This window comes from Schistocerca cancellata, chromosome 6, assembly GCF_023864275.1.
Source record: "Schistocerca cancellata isolate TAMUIC-IGC-003103 chromosome 6, iqSchCanc2.1, whole genome shotgun sequence".
Lineage (NCBI taxonomy): Eukaryota > Metazoa > Arthropoda > Insecta > Orthoptera > Acrididae > Schistocerca > Schistocerca cancellata.
Genome location: NC_064631.1, coordinates 37,337,788 through 37,364,805, shown reverse-complemented (window position 1 = coordinate 37,364,805; position 27,018 = coordinate 37,337,788).

Sequence of the window (27,018 nt, the reverse complement as noted above, 5' to 3'; positions counted from 1 at the left end):
GTGCACCTTCCGCCGAGCACTGGCGACAACATCGATGTACTGTGGAGACCTCACGCCCCACGTATTGAGCAATTCGGCGGTACGTCCACCCGGCCTCCCGCATGCCCACTATACGCCCTCGCTCAAAGTCCGTCAACTGCACATACGGTTCACGTCCACGCTGTCGCGGCATGCTACCAGTGTTAAAGACTGCGATGGAGCTCCGTGTGCCACGGCAAACTGGCTGACACTGACGGCGGCGGTGCACAAATGCTGCGCAGCTAGCGCCATTCGACGGCCAACACCGCGGTTCCTGGTGTGTCCGCTGTGCCGTGCGTGTGATCATTGCTTGTACAGCCCTCTCGCAGTGTCCGGAGCAAGTATGGTGGGTCTGACACACCGGTGTCAATGTGTTCTTTTTTCCATTTCCAGGAGTGTATTTGTCAAATGTGCACCCGTTTATCATCTGCATTTCTTCTTGGTGTAGCAATTTTAATCGCCAGTAGTCTAATAACCTGCTTACAAATAAACAGTGTGCTCCAAGACTGGAAGTATAATGAAGTGAGTATCCTTCTGTGTCGCGGGAAACTTTCTCGAGGCTATGTCACAATTTGGAACACTGTCCTTTTATTAATTTCCGAGCTAGCCGCGAGGTTAGCAGCACTGATTCGCACAGAAGGTGCAGCGGACTGGCAGTGTCGGAGCTGCCCACTGAAAGGCCGCTGCTGATTGGCCGGCGACTCCCTGTGTCGAGTTCCAGTCGGCGGGGGTCGGGCGCCGGCTTTATGCAGTGCAGCTGTGTCAGCGGGGGACTGGCCTCGTGACAGGAGTCTAATTACGCCGTGCTGTGCGCAGCTGCGTGAACAAGGCTGATACGACGTGGCGGCTGACCGCACGCCACCGGCAACAGCGCGTGGCCAGGCCGAACAGCGCTTGCGGTGACCGAATCCAGGAATGACCCTACCTCCGTGAGCAGGCGCGGATTCACGGACCGGTTCTCAGGGTTACCGGTACTGTCTGTAACTGCCCCCCTTGAGGCAGATCGCACCTGTAGCATTTTTAACTGCAACAAGTAGCTTAATCTCGAGATGAGTCATGGTTCTATCGCGGCAGATGTGCTTCTTACAAACTTAAGGGGCTCCGGAAAGGCTCAAAATCATGAAAAGTTCAATTTTTACTTTTTTGTATTTTCTGAATCTGCAGACTATTACCTTTTAATAGATATATAATTTATTCAATTCCGAAGACTGCAACTATTTTTAATTTTTTTTTTTTTTGAAATGTGTTCTACATGGGAATGACCCACTGTGGCGCTGTTAAACTGCTGTCAAATGGTGTTATTATTAACGTCCGCGTTCATCAGGTACATTTTAGTGACGTGAGATAAAGTATGTGTTGTGGCTAATCTATTTTCAGAGACTTAGCAGCACCTGAACTGTTGAAAAAGTGTATTCACGGAAAAACTCAAAACCCCAATGAAAGTGTAAATAGTGTTATATGGTCGAGAATCCCCAAGACTGTATTTGTTGGAATAGAAACACTTCACTTTGGTGTGTATGATGCTGTTGCGACTTTCAATGATGGCAACATTGTAAGGTGCAAGGTATTTAGAAATATGGGAATGAAGATAGGTTCTAACATGGTACGAGCGATGCTTGTTTTAGACAAGGAACGCCTTCGGGCTGCAGACAGGGCTGTAAAGAGTCTAGAAATACAAGCAAGAGTAAACAGGAGGAGGTACAAGAGGAAGCTGGAGGAGGAGTTTGCAGAGGATGAAGATAATCCATCCTATGGACCTGGAATGCACTAAAAAGTTAATCCAATCTTTGTCGATCGATTCCCAAAACTTTTATTTTCTCATACTAATTACATGTTTTCTAAGGATCTTCCAAACATATTTGTTTCAAACTTTCAGTAAATGTTACACAGTACCTTCTGCATAAATTAACACAGCCTTTTTCCAAAAAACTGAATATTTTTGAATATATAAATAAAAATTGCCAAAAAATGTTTTGAATTTTCATTACAATTGAAAAAAAATCATCTTTAATAACTGAACTAAAATTTTGTAAAATCCCTGTGTCAAGTTGTAGCCCATATTCCAATAAATAATCTGTAAAAAGTTCAACTTCCTTCCTCAAATACTTTGTGAGGAAAGATGTAATTTATAACCGTTATTTTAACATTGAAAGTATAGGACGTTTCGGAGCCCCTTAACGAGTTCTATTTGGTTACGGCTGTGGCCAGACGATGTCGCAGTCATACAGACAATGTAAAGCACTAGCAGTCAAATCAATATTCTTTCCTAAATGGCAGTTGTTCGCTACTAATGTTAACATTCCTACTAGTGCTGATATAACATATTTAAATTTTAGTGTGTATGGAGGTGTGAATGACAACTACTACATTGATCCACCAAAGTAACTGGTATAGGCACACGTATTCAAATTCAGGAATATGCGCCGTCCGGAGTGGCCGTGCGGTTCTAGGCGCTGCAGTCTGGAACCGAGCGACCACTATGGTCGTAGGTTCGAATCCTGTGTGTGATGTCCTTAGCTTAGTTAGGTTTAATTAGTTCTAAGTTTTAGGCGATTGATGATCTCAGAAGTTAAGTCGCATGGTTCTCAGAGCCAGAGCCACAGGAATATGCAAATAGGCAGAATACGGTGCTGCGATCTGCAACGCCCATATAAGACAAGTGACTGGCGAAGTCGTTAGCTCTGTTATTGCTGCTACAGTGGCAGCTTATCAAGATTTAGGCTGGTACGTATTACACTATCAAATTTCTTTGTCAAAGATTTGATCAAAGGTGTGATCAAATATTCGTCAAATACATTTGACAAAGATCTTTGACGTGGCGCTAAAAGGGGTATTACACTGTCATCATATTTTTCGTCAAAGTTCAAGATGGCTGACAATAACTTGTTATTAACCGCAGCAGTTGCATGTACCACAATTGCACTGTTTGCACAAGCGGGAGAGAAGCGGGGGAAAAAAGGAAACGTACCTGGTTGAAGCCGTAGGTTTTACGACGACACGATAAAAGCAATCAACAAAACTCTTTAGGTGAGCTCGTAGTGGAGGACGTCAAGTCGTACATCAATTACTTAAGAATGGATGTGCATACATTTCTGCATGTGCTCAGTGAAGTGTATTCTCATAATACTCACTTAAGAACTGCTGTATCTGCAGAAGACAGGCTCACTATAACGCTCTATGCTACAGGAGAGAGTTAGGTTAGATTAGGTCAGGTCTCCCTTCTTAATCTGTTTTTGTATTCAGGGTGCCTCATGTTGTAAACCACCTCATCAGGTTCATACATCTCTATTAATTTTGTAGTTTTTGGTTCGCACCAATTGTATTTGCCGGCAATGTTTATAAAAACACTACAGGTGACAGAAGAACGCTGCAGCGATGCTAGCGGTCCATGTGGTAACATGTCACATTGCCGTAAACAGAAGACAAGCGACTTCTTTGATCAAATCTACGAGCATTTCACAAGTGTACCGCGAAAATCAGGAATCTGGTAAAGCATCAAATCTCTGACGGAAAAAAGCCTGCAAGAACGGGACCAATGACAACTGAAGATAATCGTTCAACGTGACAACGTGACAGAAGTGCAACCCTTCAGCAAATTGCTGCAGATTCCAGTACTGGGCCATCAACAAGTGTCAGCGTGCGAACCATTCAACGAAACATTATCGATATAGGCTTTCGGAGACATAAAGACCCTTTATGATTCCACGACACGAAGCCTTACGCCTCGACTCGACCTGTCAACACCGACATTGGACTGTTGATGGCTGGAAACATATTGCCCGATCGGACGAGTCTCGTTTCAAATTGTATAGAGTGGATGAATGTGCACAGATATGGAAACAGCCTCATTAACCTATGACCGAGCGAGGTGGCGCAGTGGTTAGACACTGGACTCGCATTCGGGAGGACGACGGTTCAATCCCGCATCTGGCCATCCTGATTTAGGTTTTCCGTGATTTCCCTAAATGACTCCAGGAAAATGCCGGGATGATTCCTCTGAAAGGGCACGGCCGACTTCCTTCCCTAATACGATGAGACCGATGACCACACTGTCTGATCTCATTCCCCTAACAACCAAAAAACATGAACCTACGGACCCTGCACGTCAGCAGGAGACTGTTCAAGCTAGTGGAGGCTCTGTAATGGTGTGGGGCGTGTACAGTTGGAGTGATATGGGACCCCTGATATGTCTAGATACGATTCTGACTGGTGACACGTTCTTAAGCATTATGTCTGATCACCTGCATCAGCTTATGCCGGTTGTGCATTCCGATGGACTTAGGAGCAGAACAATGCAACACCCCACACGTCCATAATTGCTGGAGAGTGGCTCCAGGAACACTCTTCTGAGTTTAGAGATTTCCGCTAGCCACGAAACCCCCCAGACATGAACATTATTGAGCTTGACAAACTGCCTATTGGCTTCTGTCTCGGGTTCTTCGGCCGACGTTCATCTAAAGATATTTCTGACGTTTCGCCAGCACGAGTGGCTGGCATTGTCAAAGCTTCACCCTCCACTGCCGGTGGTGAACTGGAGGCGAGCTCGCGGCCGCAGACTGTATGTACTGTACTGTACGTCCGAGGGCTTCTCCGCGGTCATTTCCGGTGCGGTTCTCCTCTTGCTACCTGTGACGGTCGTTCGCTGCAGTACGGGAAGCCAGGATCCGTTTACCTTAAGGCTTTCCTCTTTCTTGTTCCAACTGTTCGCGTCTTTTTGTATTTCTACAGCATCTCTGAAGAAGCGCGTGTGATAGTGCTTCTCTACAGCCAGAACTTCCGTGTCGGCGAATTTTATTACGTGGTCAGTCTCATTCAGTGCGTGCTCTGCCACGGCCGATTTCTCCACCTGCCCAACCTGCAATGTCGCTTATGCTCTTTGATCCTGGTGTTAATTGATCGTCCAGTCATTCTGACATAAACTTTTCCGCATGTGCATGGTATACGGTATATTCCCGACATTGCAAGTGGGTCTCTTTTCTCCTTCGCCGATCTAAGACACTCTTTGATCTTCCTTGTCGGTTTGAAAATCGTCTTTACGCCGTGTTTGCGCAATATACGGCCGATTCTGTCCTTCACTCTGGGAATGTATGACAGAAAGGCCGTACCCGACATTTCTTCTTCTGGTTCCTTAATTCGCCGAGTGTTTGGCTCCGTTACACTTCTAATGTAATTTGTGGAGTACCCATTGCTCCTCAGAACAGTTTCCAGGTGTTACATTTCTCGTTTGAGGTGTTGAGGCTCACATATTCGTCCTGCTGTCGTTACGAGCGTACTAATCATGCCTCTTTTCTGGCTCGGGTGGTGGTTTGACAGTTTGTGCAGGTATCGGTCCGTGTGCGTCGGTTTTCGATACACGCTGTGTCCCAGGTTTTCGCCGTCCCTTGTGACCAGCACATCTAGAAATGGGAGTTTCTTGTCCATTTCTACTTCCATGGTAAATGTTATGTTGGCATGGGTCTCTCTAGGTTAGGATGTTTTTACGACCACTCTTCTTATGCGGTGTTAGATGAGTACAAGTAATACGTCGTTGCTTGTAGATATGCTGATCATCCCACGTTGATAACCGCGCGACTGCTACGGTCGCAGGTTCGAATCCTGCCTCGGGCATGGATGTGTGTGGTGTCCTTAGGTTAGTTAGGTTTAAGTAGTTCTAAGTTCTATGGGACTGATGACAACAGCTGTTAAGTCCCATAGTGCTCAGAGCCATTTGAACTATTTTGAACCACGTTGATACACCACCAAAGCGGGCAATTTCATTAACTGTGTGGTCATGGGCACCTCCAAACACGTATCATCTTTCCACGGTTCTGTCTTCACGTTGGCTTAACTTACTGCACTGATTCCATACAATGGACTGGCATACACACACCACTTCACTGCCTTGGATTATGTCAGCAGTGGAAGATCACACCAGCACTTGAAAGAAGTTCTACTCGACGCACAGTTCTCCAAAGTGACCAGTAGGCTTTCTTAATTTTATTAATATTGTGTAACAGTGTAAGTGCACATATTTTTACATGTAACACGTTAATATGTACACACATCAATATGTTGGTTTTCTTTTCTGGAACCGTCTTCCCACGAAGACGTCACAAACTTTACGATCTGACATTTTCTGCAAGGTCATAACTGGACTACTTCTGTCACTATAGACTAGACGGTTTGTACCCATGCATCCACACTTAAACACCTGACCTTCTGCCCAAGGGAAGATAAATGGCTTGGTCTTGCCACGTATGTTTGGAGCTACTGATCAACCTAAAAACATGTGATTGTAATATCTGTAATTATTACTCAGCAAATGACGTAAATACTGATGAAATGTTGTTCAGTACACTGTCCTCAGTCTCCACTACTTTAAGTGACGTGACTAATATTTTGTACGATGAGATTATTGTGATATACATTGTTTGGGTCTGAACCTATAAACAACTATACTTCTTTTGTGAGACATTAAAAACAAATACCACGCTTAATTAGACTGTTTCCTGCTTAATTCTCAATCTTAATATCGTCCACCTCAATATTCGCGTTCTAGTCAGGGAGTCCACTCTGCTGTCTGCAGCTGTATACTGGGTGACCCAAAATTCCGTTAACATTGAAACTGCTGTAATTCACGGAGTAATGTAGGTAGAGAGGTAAAAATTCACACACATTACTGGAATGCATGGTGTTTTAGTGAAGCCGAAAACTAGTGCAAAAAGTTGCAAACAGAAGCCACTGAACAGCAATACGTCAGTTACACCTCATGAGAATCGCGTCTTAAATTACCTGTTGTGGAGAGGAAGTAAGATCATCCCTAATCTGGCTGATAAACACGTGCTGGAACGTTCGAATTTTATGTGGGATGGCCCTCCTCGCTACTGTGAAAACTCTCTGATTCACATCGTTTGGCCAACATTCTCTTCGCTAAAAATCAATTGTTAAGCTAATTACTAATTTTGTATCGTATGCAGCCCCCATCTGTTGGTCACTTCGTACGCTTCCTTTGGTTTCAGTAAAACCTCATGTCATTTCAAGCATTAGTGTCAATTTTTATTTTTCTACTTACATTATTCCGTGGAGTATTGAATTTTCAAATGCTGACGGACTTTAGAGTCGCCCTGTACTCACTCACTCACTCACTCACTCAGCGCGACTTGTCGAAGTGGCGACGCGGCCGACCTGTTGCCTGTGGGGTGTAATTAGGCGGCGCCTTATCTGGTGCGCTCTAGAGCGGGGTAACCAGCCATCGCTTGCCGTAATAGCTTCATCGAGCTGCTGCCATCACTACGGCCGCGATAAACTCGCCTGGCCACATCGTAACGTTTCACTTAGGGAATTCTCATACGGAATTCCTTGCATCTACGTGTGCAGAGCTGGGCCCACACCGTGTTTGTCTAAAACCAATTTGCAGCAGGATTTTCTAACATATGGTGTCTACGACCGCTATTATATACACCGAAAGTGACGGAACTAATGACACGTGACTAATACGGATTCAGAAAATATCGTTCATGTGAAACACAACTGGTTCTTTATTCACAAAAAGTAATGTCTAATGAGTGCTGTCGATAGAGGATCTAAAGTTGAATCCATGTTTCTATATTTCCAGAAGGCATATGAGTCAGTTGCTCGTAAACGGTTCCTCATTAAATTGTGCGCTTATGGAATATCGTCTCAGTTTTGCGACTGTATTCGTGATTTCCTGTCAGATAGATCACAGTTCGTAGTAACTAAAAGGAAGTCATCTTGTAAGCCCCTTATTCCTTTCGAAACTATACCAGCGTGTTCACACAAGATGATGAACCCTGTTTATGACCTGAAAGGTACGCACAGACATTGGACATCGTTCATTAATAAAGCTACCTGACGCCGGCCGAGGTGGCCGAGCGGTTCTAGGCGCTACAGTCTGGAACCGCGCGACTGCTACGGTCGCAGGTTCGAATCCTGCTTCGGGCATGGATGTGTGTGATGTCCTTAGGTTAGTTAGGTTTAAGTACTTCCAAGTTCTAGGGGACTGATGACCTAAGAAGTTAAGTCCCGTAGTGCTCAGAGCCATTTGAACCAAAGCTACCTGACGTCTAGGACTGCATTTGAAGATGGCAAAACGTACGGAAATTGCAAAAAAAATGTGGAACGGGTACTCGTAAGTAACTCTAATCAGGATTGAACTACGTTAACTGCCGACGTCATTCGATACTGCCTCAAAGTATAATAAATCGTGTCTTATAGGTGCGATTTGTGCAGGACAAATGTGTTGGTTACACGTTGTCTACGCTACCTAATAACTTAAAAACATATTGCTTCAGTTATGAAAGCAACAATCTATGATCATATCATCTCCGTCGACGTATAACTCTAAGAAGTACACAACCGATGCCTTACTTAGATTGCTGAATAATTCCTTACCAAAGATAAGTACAAGCGTGAGAGGCATGTGCAACAAAGCTTCTGAGCAAAGTGCAATGTAAGATAATGGAGCAAGTTTTATATGAAATAAGGATTAAGTGCTCAAACACGAGGCAAACTACAAATTGTAGGATTAGTGAACAGAGCAAAGATGTAAGGTTACGAATTCGCGAAGTAAAAAATATGAAAAAACCAATATAATATGCTAACAGGTCTTATTTACAAGTTATGTACTATTGTCACGAACAGACGACGAGTCAGAATATTTTACGTCCCTTCCGAACATCATAAGCAAAATTAATTAAAAATAACTTTACATAACAATTAGAAATATGCTTGTGGGTGGGAGAAGTTAGTTGTTTCAAACTGAACTATGTATGCATAGGTCTATGACTAGCCGGCGCAGTCAAAGTTCTAGCCTTTCCGTGAGAAAACCCTGCCCTTTCCTGTTTGTCAAAGGTGTTGCCTTTCTCGTGGACAGGGACGACTTGTTACTGGTCCCCTCTAAGTTAGCAAGTAACTTACACATAGAGGAGGTACGTGATGTATGAAAGGTGCTCGCTTTAAACGGCCGCCTTTCAACCTAATAAATCAGAAGGTATGTATTCTGGAAGCGTTAGACGCTCTGTACTGTTTTTGATCAATATGAACGATTTATAAAACACTCGAAACAGACTTCTTAGAGTATTTAAGATAATGCTGTTATTTGCCGTTTCGTAAAATCGCCAGAAGAGCAAAACAAATTACAAAATGATTTAAAAAAGATATCTCCATGACGCGAAAACTTACAATTGACTCGAAACATTAAAAATTCTGATGTGCTCCACGTAAGTACCAAAAGACCACTCAATTTTTTTGTGTGTGTGTGCGTGTGTGTGTGTGTGTGTGTGTGTGTGTGTGTGTGTGTGTGTGTGTGTGTGTGTGTGGGCGGGGGGGGGGGGGCTTCAGTCTTCTGAGTCGTTTGATGCGGCTCGCCACCAATTCGTCTTCTGTGCTAAACTCTTCATCTCAGAGTAGCACTTGCAACCTACATCTTGAACTATTTGCTGGATGTATTCCAATCTCTGTCTTCCTCTTCAATTTTTGCCTTCTAGAGCGCCCTCTAGTACCACGGAAATCATTCCCCCATGTCTTAACAGATGTCCTATCAACTTGGCCCTTCTCGTTCTCAGTGTTTTCCACATGTTCCTTTCCTCTCCGATTCTGCACAGAACCTCCTCATTCCTTATTTTATCAGTACACCTAATTTTCAACATTCGTCTGTAGTACCACAGCTCAGGTGCTTCGATTCTCTTCTGTTCCGGTTTTGTCACAGTCCATATTTCAGTAGCATACAATACGGTACTCCAGATGTACATTCTCAGAAATTTCTTCACAAATTAAGGCCGATATTTGATGATAGTAGACTTCTCTTGGCCAGGAATGCCCTCTTTGCCATTGCTAGTCTGCTTTTGATATCCTCTCTGCTGCGCCCGTCACTCGTTATTTTACTGCCTAGGTAGCAGAATTCCTTAACTTCGTCTACTTCGTGACCATCGATCCTGATATTAAGTTTCTCGCTGTTCTCATTTCTATTACTTCTCATTACCTGCGTCTTTCCTTGATTTACTCTCAATCCATACTCTTTTTCTCATTAGACTGTTCATTCCATTCAGCAGATCATGTAATTCTTCTTCACTTTACACTTCGGTTACACGATAAATAATATAAATTTGAATCGCTTTTCCAAATTGTGAAAGAACAAGGCCTGGATCCTAAAACCACGGCAATTATCAGAGACACGCTAACTGGTACAAAATCAAAAGTAAAGTTCAGAGGAGAAATTTCAGAACCCTTTGAAATAAAAACAGGCGTGAGGCAAGGTGATGGACTCTCTCCGTTGCTATTTAACTGCGTTCTAGAAAAAGTAATACAAGAGTGGCGCGAACGAAAATTGGAGTTCAAAATTGACCAACCAGTGAAATTAGGACGAACAAATATTCGAATAGACTGTTTGGCCTTTGCAGACGACTTGGTTATTCTAACGCAGGACATCCAAATTGCTCAGAAACAAATAGAAATTCTTAAAGAAACAGCAGAAAGAGTAGGTCTCCAAATCTCATTTGAAAAAACACAGTATATGACTAGCAACAAACTGGCACCCAAACTTTTGGAAACTAAGTATGGAAAAATCAAAAGAGTTTCGCAATTCAAATATTTAGGTGAAACAATCTCAGAGACTGGTCTAGAAAAAATTGGAAATGAAATTCGTTGTCAAAAGATGGAGACAGCTTTTAGACTTACAAAAGACATCTACAACAAAAAATGTCTCTCGAGGTACTCTAAATTGAGACATTACAACACGGTCATAAAACCAGAGTGCCTTTATGGGGCTGAAACGCTAATTTTAAACAGAAAAAAGGACATTCAAGAAATCCAAAAAAGAGAAAGAAAAGTAATCAGAAAAATTCCAGGTCCAAAATATACTGAAGAAGGAACATACAGGCTAAGAACAAATAGTGAAATTCAACAATACACCAGCATATATTCGGATATGAAAAAACGCAGATTAAAATTTTATGGGCATATTAAAAGAATGGATGCTACCAGACTAACTAAACAAGTAGTGGAATTCTACGAAAATCGAAGTAAAGCTAAATTTGAGACAATAAAATGGATTGCTGCTATAAAAGAGGACATGAAAGAGGCAGATATAAAACAAGATGAAATTCAAGACAGAAAATTATTTAGGCAAAAAATTCATGACTGGGTAGTTGGTCAAGCTGAAAAACCAAAGAAAACTGGAACCACATGGTCTGATGAAAGGAAAAGAGCTCATTCCGAGAGAATGAAAACAATTTGGGCAGAGAGAAAGTCTAAAAGAAAATAACTGAATGCCCCGTGATTGTACTTCGCGTGGTCCAGTAGGGCCCAAACGTGAATAATAAATAATAAATTTGAAGGGCAGCTCGTTTTGTGTTATAATGAAACTGAGAGGAGAGTCTTATGGATACGACACGCGAGGTTTGGTGTCTATCATCACAAAGGCGTTTTTGATTGCTACTAGATTTTTTCACGAAATTACAATCACCAACTTTCTCCTCCAAACGCCATAATACGAGGGGCGTTTTATAAGTAAGGCAAGACTTTTTTTCTCGCCCAGTTTCGGTTAAAAATGTGAAATTTGCTGTGGGACGTCGTGGAATTTCCCGTTTCAGCCCCTAACAGAGCCTCGCAGACATTAATAGGCACTTGCAGAATGACTAGGTGACCTCACAGTCAACAAAAGCACGGAGAGTCACTGAGCGAGGCGTCTGTCATCTTCGCAACAAGGTAGAACAAACCAGACTGATCTCCCACTTGCCGGCCGGCCGCACACAGCTATCACTCTTGCTATTCTGGAAATGTTGGAACGTGTGGACACTCTCTTTCGAGGTGATCGACGGATCACAGTCAAACACCTCGCTGCATAACTGGACGTCTCTGCTGGTAGTGCTGATACAGCCGTCCATCAGCTGAAATACGCGAAGGTGTCTGTCAGCTGGGACCCTCGCCGCCGAACGGATGACCATAGACAGCAACGAAGGATAATCGGTGCACGAGTGATTGCACGTTACGAGACTGATCGTGACAAGTCTGTGTCGAACTTCGTCGCAGGCGATGAAACACGGGTTCATTACTTCGAACAGGAAAAAGAAATGGGAATCCATAGAGTTGCGCCACACCACCTCTGCTTCGAAGGTAAAGTTTAAAGCAGCACCCTCATCCTCTGAAGACATGGCGACGGTCTTCTGGGACTCTGATGGGGTTATTCTGTTTGATGTACTGCCCCATGATGCAACGATCAACTCTGAAGTGTGCTGTGCTATCCTCAGGGAACTGAAGAAACAACAACAACAGTCTGTTACTCGCCACAAAAGTGTTGACAAGCTTCTCCTTCTCTATCACAAAGACTAAAACAAGTGTTCGTGCCCAAGAAGAGCTCACAGAACTTTATTGGACTGTTATTCCTCATCCTCCATACCGTCTGCATCTTACACTTTTCAACATCCATCAGTTTGTCGCAAAGAAGTATCCACTCCGCGGGATGCAGTATGTGGATGATGGGAAGGTTCTTCATACAGGAAGACTTTGGTTCAGCGATAGGTCATACCATTGAATGGATACTATGTTGAAAAATAGGAATTTGTAGCCAAAAGAGTGGGGAATGTTACGGCGTATTGCAATCTTGAATAAAACCAACCACCTTTAAGAAAAAAATGTGTTGCATTACTTATTGAACGCCGCTTGCATTTTGGTGAACCGCTGTCACAGGAGGAGTAATGATCGTAATAAAGTAATAGAAATTACGACTCCCACGGAAAGATTTAAGTGTTCAGTTTTTCCCATGCGCTATTTGGGAGTGGAATGATCGAGACATAGTCTCAAAATAGATCTACGAACGCAAGCTCTTACTCGTCAGTTGCAGAGACGTGACATAGATGGAGATGTAACTCAATGTCTCAGTCCACACACGAAGCATACATCGACTTCACCTCATCGCAGCTGCCGACCTTATTACAGTACTGACCATAAAACATGCACGACCACGAAGGACCCATGCAAAGAACATCAGATTGACATGAAGTGTACTACATGATTGGTTGCACAATTTGTGGTGTCACCGCCAGACGCCACACTTGCTAGGTGGTAGCCTTTAAATCGGCCGCGGTCCGTTAGTATACCTCGGACCCGCGTGTCGCCACTATCAGTGATTGCAGACCGAGCGCCGCCACACGGCAGGTCTAGAGAGACTTCCTAGCACTTGCCCCAGTTGTACAACCGACTTTGCTAGCGATGGTTCACTGACAAAATACGCTCTCATTTTCCGAGACGATAGTTAGTATAGCCTTCAGCTACGTCATTTGCTACGACCTAGCAAGGCACCATTACCAGTTACGAGGTGCATTCAAGTTCTAAGGCCTCCGATTTTTTTTTCTAATTAACTACTCACCCAAAATCGATGAAACTGGCGTGTCTTTCATTGTTGGAAAAAGCCAAAAGTCACTAGGAGCCAGGTCAGGTGAGTAGGGAGCATGAGGAATCACTTCAAAGTTGTTATTACGAAGAAACTGTTGCGTAACGTTAGCTCGATGTGCGGGTGCGTTGTCTTGGTGAAACAGCACACGCGCAGCCCTTCCCGAACGTTTTTGTTGCAGTGAAGGAAGGAATTTGTTCTTCAAAACATTTTCGTACGATGCACCTGTTACCGTAGTGCCATTTGGAACGCAATGGGTAAGGATTACGCCCTCGCTGTCCCACAACATGGACACCATCATTCTTTCAGCACTGGCGGTTACCCGAAATTTTTTTGGTGGCGGTGAATCTGTGTGCTTCCATTGACCTGACTGGCGCTTTGTTTCTGGATTGAAAAATGGCATCCACGTCTCATCCACTGTCACAACCGACGAAAAGAAAGTCCAATTCATGCTGTCGTTGCGCGTCAACATTGCTTGGCAACATGCCACACAGGCAGCCGTGTGGTCGTCCGTCGTCATTCGTGGCACCCACCTGGATGACACTTTTCGCATTTTCAGGTCGTCATGCAGGATTGTGTGCACAGAACCCACAGAAATGCCACCTCTGGAGGCGATCTGTTCAACAGTCATTCGGCGATCCCCCAAAACAATTCTCTCCACTTTCTCGATCATGTTGTCAGACCGGCTTGTGCGAGCCCGAGGTTGTTTTGATTTGTTGTCACACGATGTTCTGCCTTCATTAAACTGTCGCACCCACGAACGCACTTTCGACACATCCATAACTCCATCACCACATGTCTCCTTCAACTGTCGATGAATTTCAATTGGTTTCACACCACGCAAATTCAGAAAACGAATGATTGCACGCTGTTCAAGTAAGGAAAACATCGCAATTTTAAGTATTTAAAACAGTTCTCATTCTCGCCGCTGGCGGTAAACTTCTATCTACCGTACGGTGCTGCCATCTCTGGGACGTATTGACAATGAACGCGGCCTCATTTTAAAACAATGTGCATTTTTCTATCTCTTTCCAGTCCGGAGAAAAAAAATTGGAGGCCTTAGAACTTGAATGTACCTCGTACTATTGATACTGTGAATCATGTACCGTCAAGAGCGACGTTCACTATTAATGGATTAAGGTTAAGTATTCCACCAGCTACGTCCGTTTTTTCTAAATTCTAATTTCCTTGTCCTGTTCCAGACCTCACGCCAGCCTGCGTGAGCTAAAACGCGTGCCTTTCTGCTTCCTCTAGTAACACGGTGTTGGCTCTCCTGCCAACCACAACACAATTGATTTACGTTTCAGTGAAACCGCGTACCAGTTTCTTTGGCTCTTCAATGTGTATTTATGAGAGAGAGCGAGAGAGATAGATATATATATATATATATATAGAGAGAGAGAGGGAGAGTGAGAGGGAGAGAGAGGGGGGGGGGAGCATATTATCTTATCCAAAGCGCCTGGTCCCCTATGAGTGGACATTAATATGAGCTGTGAGCAGCCATCCCCTTTATGATGGCTTCAGCTCTGCTGGGGACGTTTCCAACGGGTTGTCTGAATGCCTGTGGAGAAATGACAGTCCTTGCTTCCTCAAGAGACGAAATCAGAGAAGTTAGTAATATTGAATAGTGGGGCCTGCAGCGAAGTCGACTTTCTAAATTATTTCAATGATATTCCATGGGTTTGTAACGCCGGAAATGCATAGCCTCCTATTTCCATCTATTGTACTATTTTTTTTTCCTTGCTTTGTTACCTCAAGAATGACATTTCTGTCTCTTTGTATATTGTAATTGTTTTACTGTTTGTATATATATATATATATATATATGTCGATGTATAATTGGTTTGTTTCGTAAATATTATTTGTATTTTTACGCTGGGTCTTGCCTAGGGAAAACTGCTATCGAACGATTACATCGATAGGTCGTGTGAAGAATCAAAGTGTGTAGGATCTTTGGTAGTGTTAACTCTGCCGCGTGGAGCGCGGGCTGAGCAGAGAGGGTCTGGCTGGAGTAGTGCGGTTGAGCAGGTGTGTTGTGTGACGCTCCCGCGAGTTGCCGCGCTTTCGGGGTTTGGCAGCATGTAATTGCGCCCGACATGCGATGATAGTTTCTGACATGGTGTCGCGGACGGGAAGCATTAGCCGGAGGACATCAAGAGCCCGTTTCGTCTGGTGACCGTAAAGCACGTAAAGTTTTAGAACTGTATGGCAGACCTCAGCTTTTCAAACTGTTAAATTTTTCTCACTAAATTACAGCAACGTAGCATAAACCTTTGTTGCTCATTGTCCCAATTGCATTGCCAAGCTGGGTCCCTTCCTTTTCCGGAATGAACCCAAGTGTCGTTGAAATTCAAACGCCAGCATTAAAATAATAATATAGCATTTCACTGCTTTAATTTCAAAGATCAGTTAAAGTATTTATAGCTGGCTACAATATTTAGATTACAGAAGCACGAATTAAGAGTGCGAGTTTTGTTACCGTATTTTAGCTTACCTGTGACTACAGCTCAGCTTGGTACGTACTAAATTTTACTATTGTTAATTGTTCAGAATCATTTAATTCAAGTTCAAAGTTAAATCTCTTCTTTCTAAATTGCGTAGATTCAAGTAGCTTTTGAAATGATTGTTGAGGTAGTCCAAGACTAACCGTACTTTACTGAATTTCGATGTGCTTCAGAAAGAAAGCTCACTATTAACTTCAGTCACTAAATTAACTTTCGATTTTCCGGTTTCATTAATTCTTTTGCTAAATTAAGTCAGAGTGTAGCGAAATTTATTACTTCTGACAAACTTTCAGTTTTCACACTACACTTGTCAACCTTCAGTTGCCACGCTTCTAGTGCTAATTATATGTGTAATAACCTTTCTTTTTCAGTTACTATACTAATTGTCCTTAGGACTGGCGACCGTAATTTCCCCCAAATCTCAAATATCTAATTACCGCTAGTTAATTGTTAACGTAACGGCCGCACATTTACTTTCTTTATTAACTCTACCCCTTTTCAAAATTAATTTCCACCTGTTTCATTAGCATTTTTCCTTTCATTTAGATGTAACCCTTTCCTCCCTCTTTACCGACAGATTAACTTCGGTGACGATTGCTTTTCCCAAATTCCCATTAGGTACACGCGGTTTCATTTTTCACTGCCATTAAGGTCGATAAGTGAGGGGGAGGTTACATAGTGCCTAAAACCGCTCGGCCACTCCCGCCAGCACAGCCACTATGCTAACTGGACATGTGGTAAGACAATGGAACTCGGTAGTGATTCTTTCGCTGAATTCATGAGATTTTTTACAACGTCCGTCCGCTATGCTCGATGTTTCCTTTCTGTCTGCACATTAGATCTGCCTATCCTTTGGCTGGGGTGGTTTCTTTTCTCCAAAGTGGATTTGTGCAGCTATAGAAGGGCTGAAATATTCGCGATGGATTTGTTAATCAGGTGCTATCCAGTGAGTAGCCCACGTCCGATGCCGCTGAGCTCTCCAGAAAGACGCAGTCTGTTGGTACTGTCGTTACTGACAATACTTCCCGATTCCTTTTATACTGGCTGGTTCCTGTTGTTACATCTAGTGTTCAGTTTCACATTAATTTTGACCGCACAGGCCGTATATTACGTTATTACACGATCCAGTGACATTAATGTGATTACCTTTCAAAAGCACATTTTGTAGCGCGGACATGCAGGAAGAGAGTCAATAGGATTCTGGAAGGTACCGACAGGGATGTGGAGCCGATTCCAGTGCCACAGAGAGTTTCGCTAGGTTTCTCGTTTGAGGATTTATGGTGCGAATAGCTCGATTTCAGTACCCCATAGATTCTCGATTGGGTTTAAAAAATCCGGGGAGTTTTGTGGCCAGGCGAGTACGATCCTAGTGCTTCGAAAACTGTGGTATGTTCCTGTGGGTGCAAACTACTGAGGTCATCGCTCCCTAGGCTTACACACAATTTAACCTAACTTAAACTAACTTACGCTAATGACAGCACACCCGCCCATGCCCAAGGGAGGACTCGAACCTTCGATGGGGGCAGCCGCGTGAATCGTGGAAAAGCCGCCCATAGACCGCGCTGCTACCCCGCGCGGGTCATCCTGGTGCTCTTCGGACCACGCACGTACACTGCGATTTGTGTAAAACGTTACATTGTTCTGCTGGTAGATGCCATTGTGTTGAGGAATGAACAGTCTCTATGTAGTAGGGGACATTGTTCCCAAGGACAAATGCACACTTGTGTTGATCCAATGTGTTTCCTAGAATCATGAGATCACCCAGAGTATGGCACCAAAACACTTCCCAGGCGACGATGCTCCCTCCTCTAGTCTGGACTGGTAGGACGATTGTTGCAGAGCCATACACACTAAAGGCCATCTGTCCAATGAAGCGTAAAAAGGTGATTCATCTGAAAAGGCCAGCTGTCACCACTCCGTGGACGTCGAGTTCTGGAACTGGCGTGCAAATTCCAGCCTTCGTCACCGATTAACAGCAGTCATCGTGGGTCTATGAAGCAGGCGCTTCTATGGAGGCCCATACGCAGCAAGGTTCGCCGAACGGTCGTTCAGGAAACGCAGCTGGTAGCCCCTTAGTTCATCTGGGTGATCAGTTGCTCAACAGCGGCCTGTACACGTCTTCGCAGCCGTCGTTGACCCCTGTCGTCTACGGGTCATGACGCACTTCACGTGCTTCGGCACCGATTTTGGATAGCGCCAGTTTACCACGGACTGTACAGTTGGTGCCCTTTCCGGATAACGTCTACGACTGTACTGTTTTCCGCTTCCCCCCGCCGCTTTTGTATACCCTCCACTGCTAGTGCTGCCACATCAGTCTCTGAGTGGATATTGCACATAGGCGTTGGTGACGTTAATGTGACTGTACCGCGTATATATACTTACCTACAAATTGGTGTAGTGTACAGAAATGGAAGTGTTACTGAAGTAATCCACAAAATCGAGCTATCATATTTGCGTAGGTGGGTCGAAGTACTCTTTTAGAATAAACTCTGAGTCACATAGTCGTACTGGTTGATTATGTGGTTTGGTACCTCAGAGAAGATTTTCCTTATGAAGATGGTATCTGTTCTTTCGGAGATGTCCGAAAGAATAGATACGATTGGTGATCTCGCAGCTCTCGAAGTATGAAATTACAATGAAATCCAGACCGTTAGCTGCTTACAGGCGTTGAGAAATGTAGTGGGCAGGGGCACTACAAATGCAGCGTGTGGACAGTAAGTTGGAAATGTGAGTTTCATGGGGAGCGTGACAGTCGCACTATCCTTCTGTCCTTGGTTGCTCAGTCGGATAGACCGTGTGCCATGTAAGCTGGAGTTCCCTGGTTCGAGTCCCAGTCGGGGCACACATTTTCAACTGTTCCCCCTTGATATTTATCAACGCTTGTAAGCAGCTAATGGTCTGGATTTCATTGTAATTTCAAGATTTTTCCTAGTAGCTTGGTGTATTCCTGTTAAGTGGCGACAGGGAGCGGAGTGCTGTCTCCCGCAGCACCAGCCGCCGTGGGATGTCCAGGGCGGGGGAGCGTGGGGTGCGAGCCGCAGAGGGTATTCCGGTCACGCCTGGGGACGGCCACTCCCTGGGCACTGCCTCATCTGGCACTCCGCGACGCGCCCACACCTGCCCACCTGCCTTGCTGCCTGGACATATACCTGTTACCTCCTTCCCTTGTGTGCTTCCAGGACCTATATCAAAACTGCTACCGGTACAGCATTACCTTATTTTAATCCCACAGGTTCCACATAGAGGTAAGAATGAATTACTATCTTTTCGTACAGAGTTTTGCACAGCGCGCTGGTTTGCACGATGTGAGCCGCGCCCAAATCGAATCCCTGCTACGGTTAATAGTTGAAATGGCTCTGAGCACTATGGGACTTAACTTCTGAGGTCATCAGTCCCCTAGAACTTAGAACTACTTAAACCTAACTAACCTAAGGACATAACACACATCCCTGCCCGAGGCAGAATTCGAACCTGCGACCGTAGCGGTCACGCGGTTCCAGACTATAGCGCCTAGAACGCACGGCCACCCCGCCCGGCGCTGCGGGTAATCCCCTTAAGAGGAGGGCGGGGGTGGGTCTTCTTGAAGACTTCAGAAAATCGATTTTTGCTTGAAATATTCTCTGGGATGTGTACCTTCGCTGTAGTGTCCATCCCAGATTCGCCAGAAACTCCGTTGTTGCGCTGCAAGGTTCAAATGGTTCAAATGGCTCTGAGCACTATGGGACTTAACATCTGTGGTCATCAGTCCCCTAGAACTTAGAACTACTTAAACCTAACTAACCTAAGGACATCACACACATCCATGCCCGAGGCAGAATTCGAACCTGCGACCGTAGCAGTCGCGCGGTTCCGGCCTGCGCGCCTAGAACCGCTAGACCACCGCGGCCGGCTGTGCTGCAAGGCGCTTTTTTTTTTAAAAAAAAAAATCTTTAGTCTCAATATATATCATACATAACAACCCACCACCTTATGCAATTAGTGGGTCCTAATTGATACAGTTTTGTGTTAGTACTATAGCTTACTCTATATTAGTTTTCTATTGCTCTCACTATGGGCACTACTGTTTATCTTCCTATGTTGTTTTATTCTACTTATGCTAAGCTACTTCTACCTGCAGCGTTACAAATGTGCCAGCATAGTATAAACCTGCAAGGCGCTTTGTCAAATAGTGTCTACGAAAACCATGCACAGCGGAAAAAAATGTCGACTTCACGGTCAGTGTGGCAGCATGTAATTTCAACGACCGCGGAACAGGCATTGTGGAAATTATGAACGTGTTCGAACTTGAAATCGGAGGAGATTACTCCAACTTCTGCACAAAATCGGACGCAAAGTGTATCGAGCGAGCAGAGCAGCGGATGACACAAGCTGCGAAAACTAACCGAAGGACAGCCATGGCCACGAAGAAGATGGAGAAGGACCTCCTATTTGATCTGGAAGGATTGCTGTGTGGGGCCAGGGATCGGTGACTAGAGGTAGGTTGAACTTAACTACCAAAAAATGTAACCCAAAACATTAACCGCATTATTCTCGAAAGTGTACCGGTATTGTTCAAATTGTTGGGAAACCTAACATGAAACACAATTTTGATCAGAGTTTGATGCCAGAATTCTAAATTGAATTCACTGTCGGCTCACAGAGCATTTTTTCGATGTCTTCAACAGTCTGTTTTCGGTGCACTCTTTTGCCTGGACAATTTGGGCGCAAAAACATGACGTTTGAAATTATAATTAAATGAAAACCCTCAGCTGCATACAGATGTTGATATACGTCAACAGGAACAGTTGAAAATGTGTGCCCTGACCGGGACTCGAACACGAGATGTCCGAAAGAATAGATACAATCTTCATAAACATGACGTTTGTTTCAACACGTCACTACTACTTAATGAACTTAAATTATTCTGCATATCCTGATAGCAAACATACTGAAAATGACATATGCTAAATTAGTTTGTCACAGGTCATCGAGAATGTTTTGCCTGCGAGGGTTTCTTTCCCCTACTGCAGCGGTTGCAGGGAGTCTCAGATGCGGGCACAAAAATCATGTCCTAAAGACAGAAATGTGAAGAATAAAACTGTATCATCAGACTTAACATTACTTCTTACGTTATTTCAATAATAAATCACAAAAGTCACATATTTTTCATGCATTCAAGCAGGGATACAGCCTGATGTGGCTATTTTTCTCCTGAGCCTCGTTGAGTAATTCCCTCTAATACTGGCTGCTTGCTTGCTCACACGTTAGAATATTTCTTTGTCGATTTTCGGTTATGGACTCAAACTAAAGTGGTTCAGTATCCAGTAGGATGTGTTGAAGAAGAGAATTAATATTATTTTCACTTAAATATATATTGTTTCCTGTGCAACTTCTATTTATTTATTTATTTATTTGAAAGCATGCTGCTACTCACAAGGAAGTTCACATTCTGGGTAGAAATATTGGGTCTCTTTCCGAAGGCCTCTTCGCCTGCACAGTCCACACCTTTTTGTTTATCTTTTTCCCTTCGTGTCTGACAAAAGTTCTAGAAAATTCTTGGTTAATAGACGAGTCACTGTTTATGTTCGAGATGGGCAACCAAATGATGAGCATTGTGGGGCGGATACGGCGAAGAGTTCCCCGAATTCATGACTCTGCAGGTTTCGCTGCCATGATTTAGTAGTGTGTCTGCATACAAGCACGCAACGTCCAAAAAAAGGTGAAGCACCTTCTGAAATTTTTCAGTTTGGTGCTGTCCATTGGGACATTTGCAACTGGGAATAGCTGATATCCACGGCTCCTATACCCTCGTTGTATCAATGGCATCAGTAGAATTTTTCACAATGTCGTTCTTCGAAATTACTTCTTGAAATATATTGCCATGGAAGCTACTAACCATTACGATGCGTCACTAGTCCTTCCATTTCATAAATACCTGCTGGTTTTCATACGCCGTTACTTATTTACTCTTCTTCCATTTTTTATTTTTCATGAAGTGGGCTACTCTTTTCTGTTCAGCAGCACAGTGCCGAGAACTTTGGTTTGTAAATCGAATCTGGCCTAGCGTACTAGTTGTCGAAATAAGTACAACTACGCTTTGCGAGATAATCATGTCCGAACTACGAAGCAATTCGAGAAGTTATTTTCTCTTCAAGATAATGGCGGCCATGATTTATGTCCTTATGGCCATAAACAAAGAAAACATTATAACTGGACGAGAATACATTATCTCGACTAACGAGAGATACCATCTAGCGGAGGAATCATGAACTCACAGCATTGTAAGACCTGCTAGCCTGAAACTCGTCATAGCCATTAGCTACAAGCCACACAATGTTACCGACGGGTATATCAGTTGAATACAATACAAACGAGCAGGACGTGGACGAAGAAATCCGGCATCCCCACTTAAAGGGTTAACGACCGTTGGTCTGGTACACCAGCATGCCCGAGTGTGGTTTTTGGGTGATTTTGCGTGATCGACTAGGCAAGTACTGTGCTCGTCCATAAACTTCACCTGTGAAAATGTGACACGCAAACAGTAAATTACGGCAACACATGGGTAAACGTCTACGCAGTGCACTGATAGATGGCGCACATCACTTCCTTCTTTTACGTCACCTTTTGCCTGACGACTGGAAAAGCATCCGGCCACAAAAATAAAACAAAAATAAATTTGCAAAATCGTGAACAACAGTGCACCCCGTACTACGAAATAGACAATTTTAAGAGAGACTAGGTATGAGTTACAATAGAAAGACACGGAAAAAAATTTCTTATTGAATTATAGGTTTAACAGTCTTGGTGGTGCATGTCTTATTGGTTATTTTCACGCAGAGCTCCCTTCCTTTCACCGTTGGAGAGTGCTCGGCTGTACTGGAACAATAAAGTAAATCAGGAATACTGTTATACCTTACAAAATCTAAAACGTACGAAATTGAACGGCACACCTGTTCGAAAATGAAGGATAAAACTTCAACCAAGAGTAAAAAGTGGCTTTCTACGACCTGATGGATGACAGCCAGTTCGGCTAATCTAAGAGACGAAATTAACCTTTTCAGATATAAATTTTTCTGGAGGAAGGGAAATTTTTCTGTATGTGTAATGCCATTAGGGGATTTTTAATGATTTTAGATGCAAGATTTGTACAAAAAATACGTAGCCGTTCTGAAAACATACGTTGCCCTCTCAGTTTCATTTTATGCACTAAAATAGTTACGAAAAATTCTCCATTCTAATAAATACTAAAATGAACATTCAATAACTACCATGGAAAAGAACAGTAGCAGTATGGAATTATACAGTGGAACATAACGAACCAGCCACACCCGTTTATTCCGGTGGCCACGAACTGCTGCGCACTGTTACATTGACTTCCTGATATTTTCATAGTGATTCGCAACAGCTCGTGCCACTTTTGTGCTGTGAAATGGTTGAACATTCACAAATGTTTACCTCAGATTTCCATAGGGAAAAAATACTTCTGTTGCAGCTAAGGCACAGTAAAAGTTAATGTACACAATTGTAGCCAGAGGGTTAGAAAGGGTTAAGCCACTGCGTTTGAGGAATAGTGGCATGAAAGTAGACTAATCTATCAATCTATATTTCATGTTAACTTAACAAGTTGAGAATATTTATGGAGACGACTTTAAATTTAGCAACCTCGTTATATCATTTTCTGACTTCCGGCAGTAACAGAAAAGCGTTTGTGTTAATTTTCTAAATTTATAAAGATGTCGGACTTTATTAGGCAACTTTAGCAACGGAAACTCAGTTAGCGAGTGACGGAGCGAATTTCCGAATTTCAGTGTTGATGACATCGCAGGCGAGTTGTCTCGACATTGAGGCAGATACGAATTCGCAGTAAGAGTCAGACTCCTAACTGCTCCATCATTCCTTACGACCGTGACGGCAAGTATCTCAAGGCAACGCGTTTCTGCTTTCACGTGGTGTCTTTGACTGTTTGTGGTTTGAAAGTAATATGAAACTTGTTACCATTAGGTCACTTCATTTATTCGAGATTAATTTCCAGAACAAGTCGATGCAGAATTGTTCAAATCTGAAAACCCACTATTGTGAATACAAGATTCTGAGGGTGTAAAATTGTAAATATCGTTGCGATATCCCTCTGGGTTTGTTCAGCAGCTTGCCGGAAACTGTGTTCTTCTTCCGCGTAAGAACGCCGCTTTCCTTTCGGATATGTGAGAGCTCTTTTGTATGTGTACTGGTAGAGTATAGGTGAGTAATGGATTATGTCTAGTGCACTGTTATGTTTGTGTTATATGATGATGATGATCATGATCATGATCATGAGGATGATAGGAGAAGGGAGAGCCTGAAAACCGATGCCGGCACGTAACTTACTCCTATCAAACATCACCAAGAAACCGCAGAGTTCAATGTCCACATCCAACGGACGGATCACCATCAACAGTACCACATGCCCTAACTTCACGATTCACTGTAGTTAGATTTGGAATTTAATCCAGTACATTGACGCAAGACTGCTAATCTGGAAGTTCATGCCAACATTTCTCTTGCCCTTGCTGGAAAAATACTGGTGGTGTGAAGTTCGTCCGCCAGTTTACCTCTGAACAGAACGCCAGCTCATAAGCATATGTTAGGGTCCTCGGCTACGGAGGCATTACAAGGGTGACTCAAGGCAGTTACTTAATACTAGAAGCGCCTGTGACATCTGACCACGGTGAAATTTGACGGTGCATTGTTACCGTATAGTTCCTTCAAGTCAGCACGTATTGTTGCAGCCTTGTTCGATTCAAAAGTAGAAAATAAATATGGATGTGACCAGAATTCGACCTAATGTCGGATACGAGTGATTTGGGCCCCTTAACACTAAATATCCGAGTGCCAACGTTAAAGGCAAACAACAAGGAACAGCCAAGTGGATACGGCACTACAGACAGTCAAACGAGTAATCTGAAGAGAGAAAACCTGAGACGTAGTGAAAGCGGAGATGGAGAAACAACAGTGTGGTACAATAACGAGACGAAAACAATGCGAATACACCACTAACGCTCGTGTCGCTGCGCGGCGAAGCTGAAATTGGCTGGCGGAATTGTGTGCAGGGCCGTGAAAAGCGAAGCCAGTGCTAGGCCTGTAACAACTCGGTCTAACGGCTGATGCCCAGTTGTTGCTTCCGGAAGACTTTCAATGCCGCTGGGCCAGGTTACGAGTCAAATTGCCGCACGATATTTCATTTTAACAAAAAATGGCTCTGAGCACTTTGGGACTCAACATCTATGGACATCAGTCCCCAAGAACTTAGAACTACTTAACCCTAACTAACCTAAGGACAGCACACAACACCCAGTCATCACGAGGCAGAGAAAATCCCTGACCCCGCCGGGAATCGAACCCGGGAACCCGGGCGTGGGAAGCGAGAACGCTACCGCACGACCACGAGCTGCGGACTTCATTTTAACAGTAGGCTGCAACATTTAGTTTAGGATTTTGTGGTGCCGTGTTAGAGTACTGTGGCTTTGGGATTTAAGTCTGTAAGAGAACTACGCACATGTACCGTCGGCGGCAGAGTTTGCGAGACCCCTCGCCTTATCGTTATGCTGAACTGCATAGCTTTACTCTCTGTTAACACAGTATAATATGAAAGGAGATAAAGCACTATCAACGTTTCGTCTGTAGTGGTTCAAATGGCTCTGAGTACTATGTGACTTAACATCTGAGGTCATCAGTCCCCTAGAACTTAGAACTACTTAAACCTAACTAACCTAAGGACATCACACACATCCATGCCCAAGGCAGGATTCGAACCTGCGACCGTAGTTGTCGCGCGTTTCCCGACTGAAGCGCCTAGAACCGCTCGGCCACCAACGGCCGGCTGTCTGTAGTTACCGGCACGTTGTCAGGTAATGTGGTAGACTATATTGCTATTGATTAATTTATCTCTTCTGTTAACCTGTTGTGTTCAGTAAAGTAACGAAAAGTGCTATTTAGTATGCCCAGAAAGTCTTTTTTAATAAACCATAGTATCCCATATTGTCACGATGTAGCAGGAAAATCACGTATTCGGCTTCTAAAGGGTCAGAGTCTACGTTCAGTCCACAGTAATACTGATGTAACTTTGTAGAAATTACTACCACGAAACAAAGAAAATTTAGCAGCAGCGATAGATACATTACGAAATCCAGTTAATAACTTATTTAGCATCATGGTTAAATCAATAAAATTTACTTAAGCGGAGAGAACAGGCCTTAACAATTGTGCAATTCTCCAAGTTTTTCATCTTCAGATCTATGGGGCACAGATCCAATGTAACGACAAAACTTAGGGGACAGAAGTGGACTTAAGATTTCTTTACTGATTATTTATCATCTTACTAGTGACTCTTTCAGAGGTGAGATAAAAATATTGAATCCAGCGGGACTAGAAACGAAAACTAACACATAGTTCCACTTTAATGTCGAACATTTTAACACTAGGGTACCTACAAGGCTAGCAAACAGCGCTATCTTCTTGTGCTACTGATGGTTAAGCTGAAGAACGTACAACGTAAATGGGAAGGTAGGCTGCAATTTCTGTTGCAACTGGATTTCTGCACCAAGAGGACACGAATTTCTTGCCCGTACGTCAGATCTTGAGAGAGAACCATTCAGATATCTAACCTAATTCCAAGAAATACCTAGTGAATCTAGTAGGACAATAGTAAACTACTCCAGGGAGTAAGTCGGTGGTCACACAGGTGCCAAATGTATTCTACAATGTCAGAACTTCTCCATTAGACTGTCAGAATACATTTGATCAGCTGAATTTTATTCGCATTTCTCTAACTATGATATCGGTCTAAAGTGCAATTACGAATAGTATGCAGATGCACTGAATACAACTGGACCAACAAAAATAAAGAAAAGGGGAAATTATTTGGGTGGTTCTTCTCTTCCATAGGTGTCATAGCAACTTCTGTTTTTCTCCTTTAAGCGAACTGCATTCTAAACAATTGTCTCTCTCTAAGAGGGTTGCTTTTTTAGCATCACCGGACGTTATTAACTTCATGAGTAAATAACGTTCATTTTAAACTGTATACTTTAAGATAGCTTTAGTTTTATGGATGTTTCACAGGACGTGTTGACATAAATGTCTGCAGTTTTTCATTTT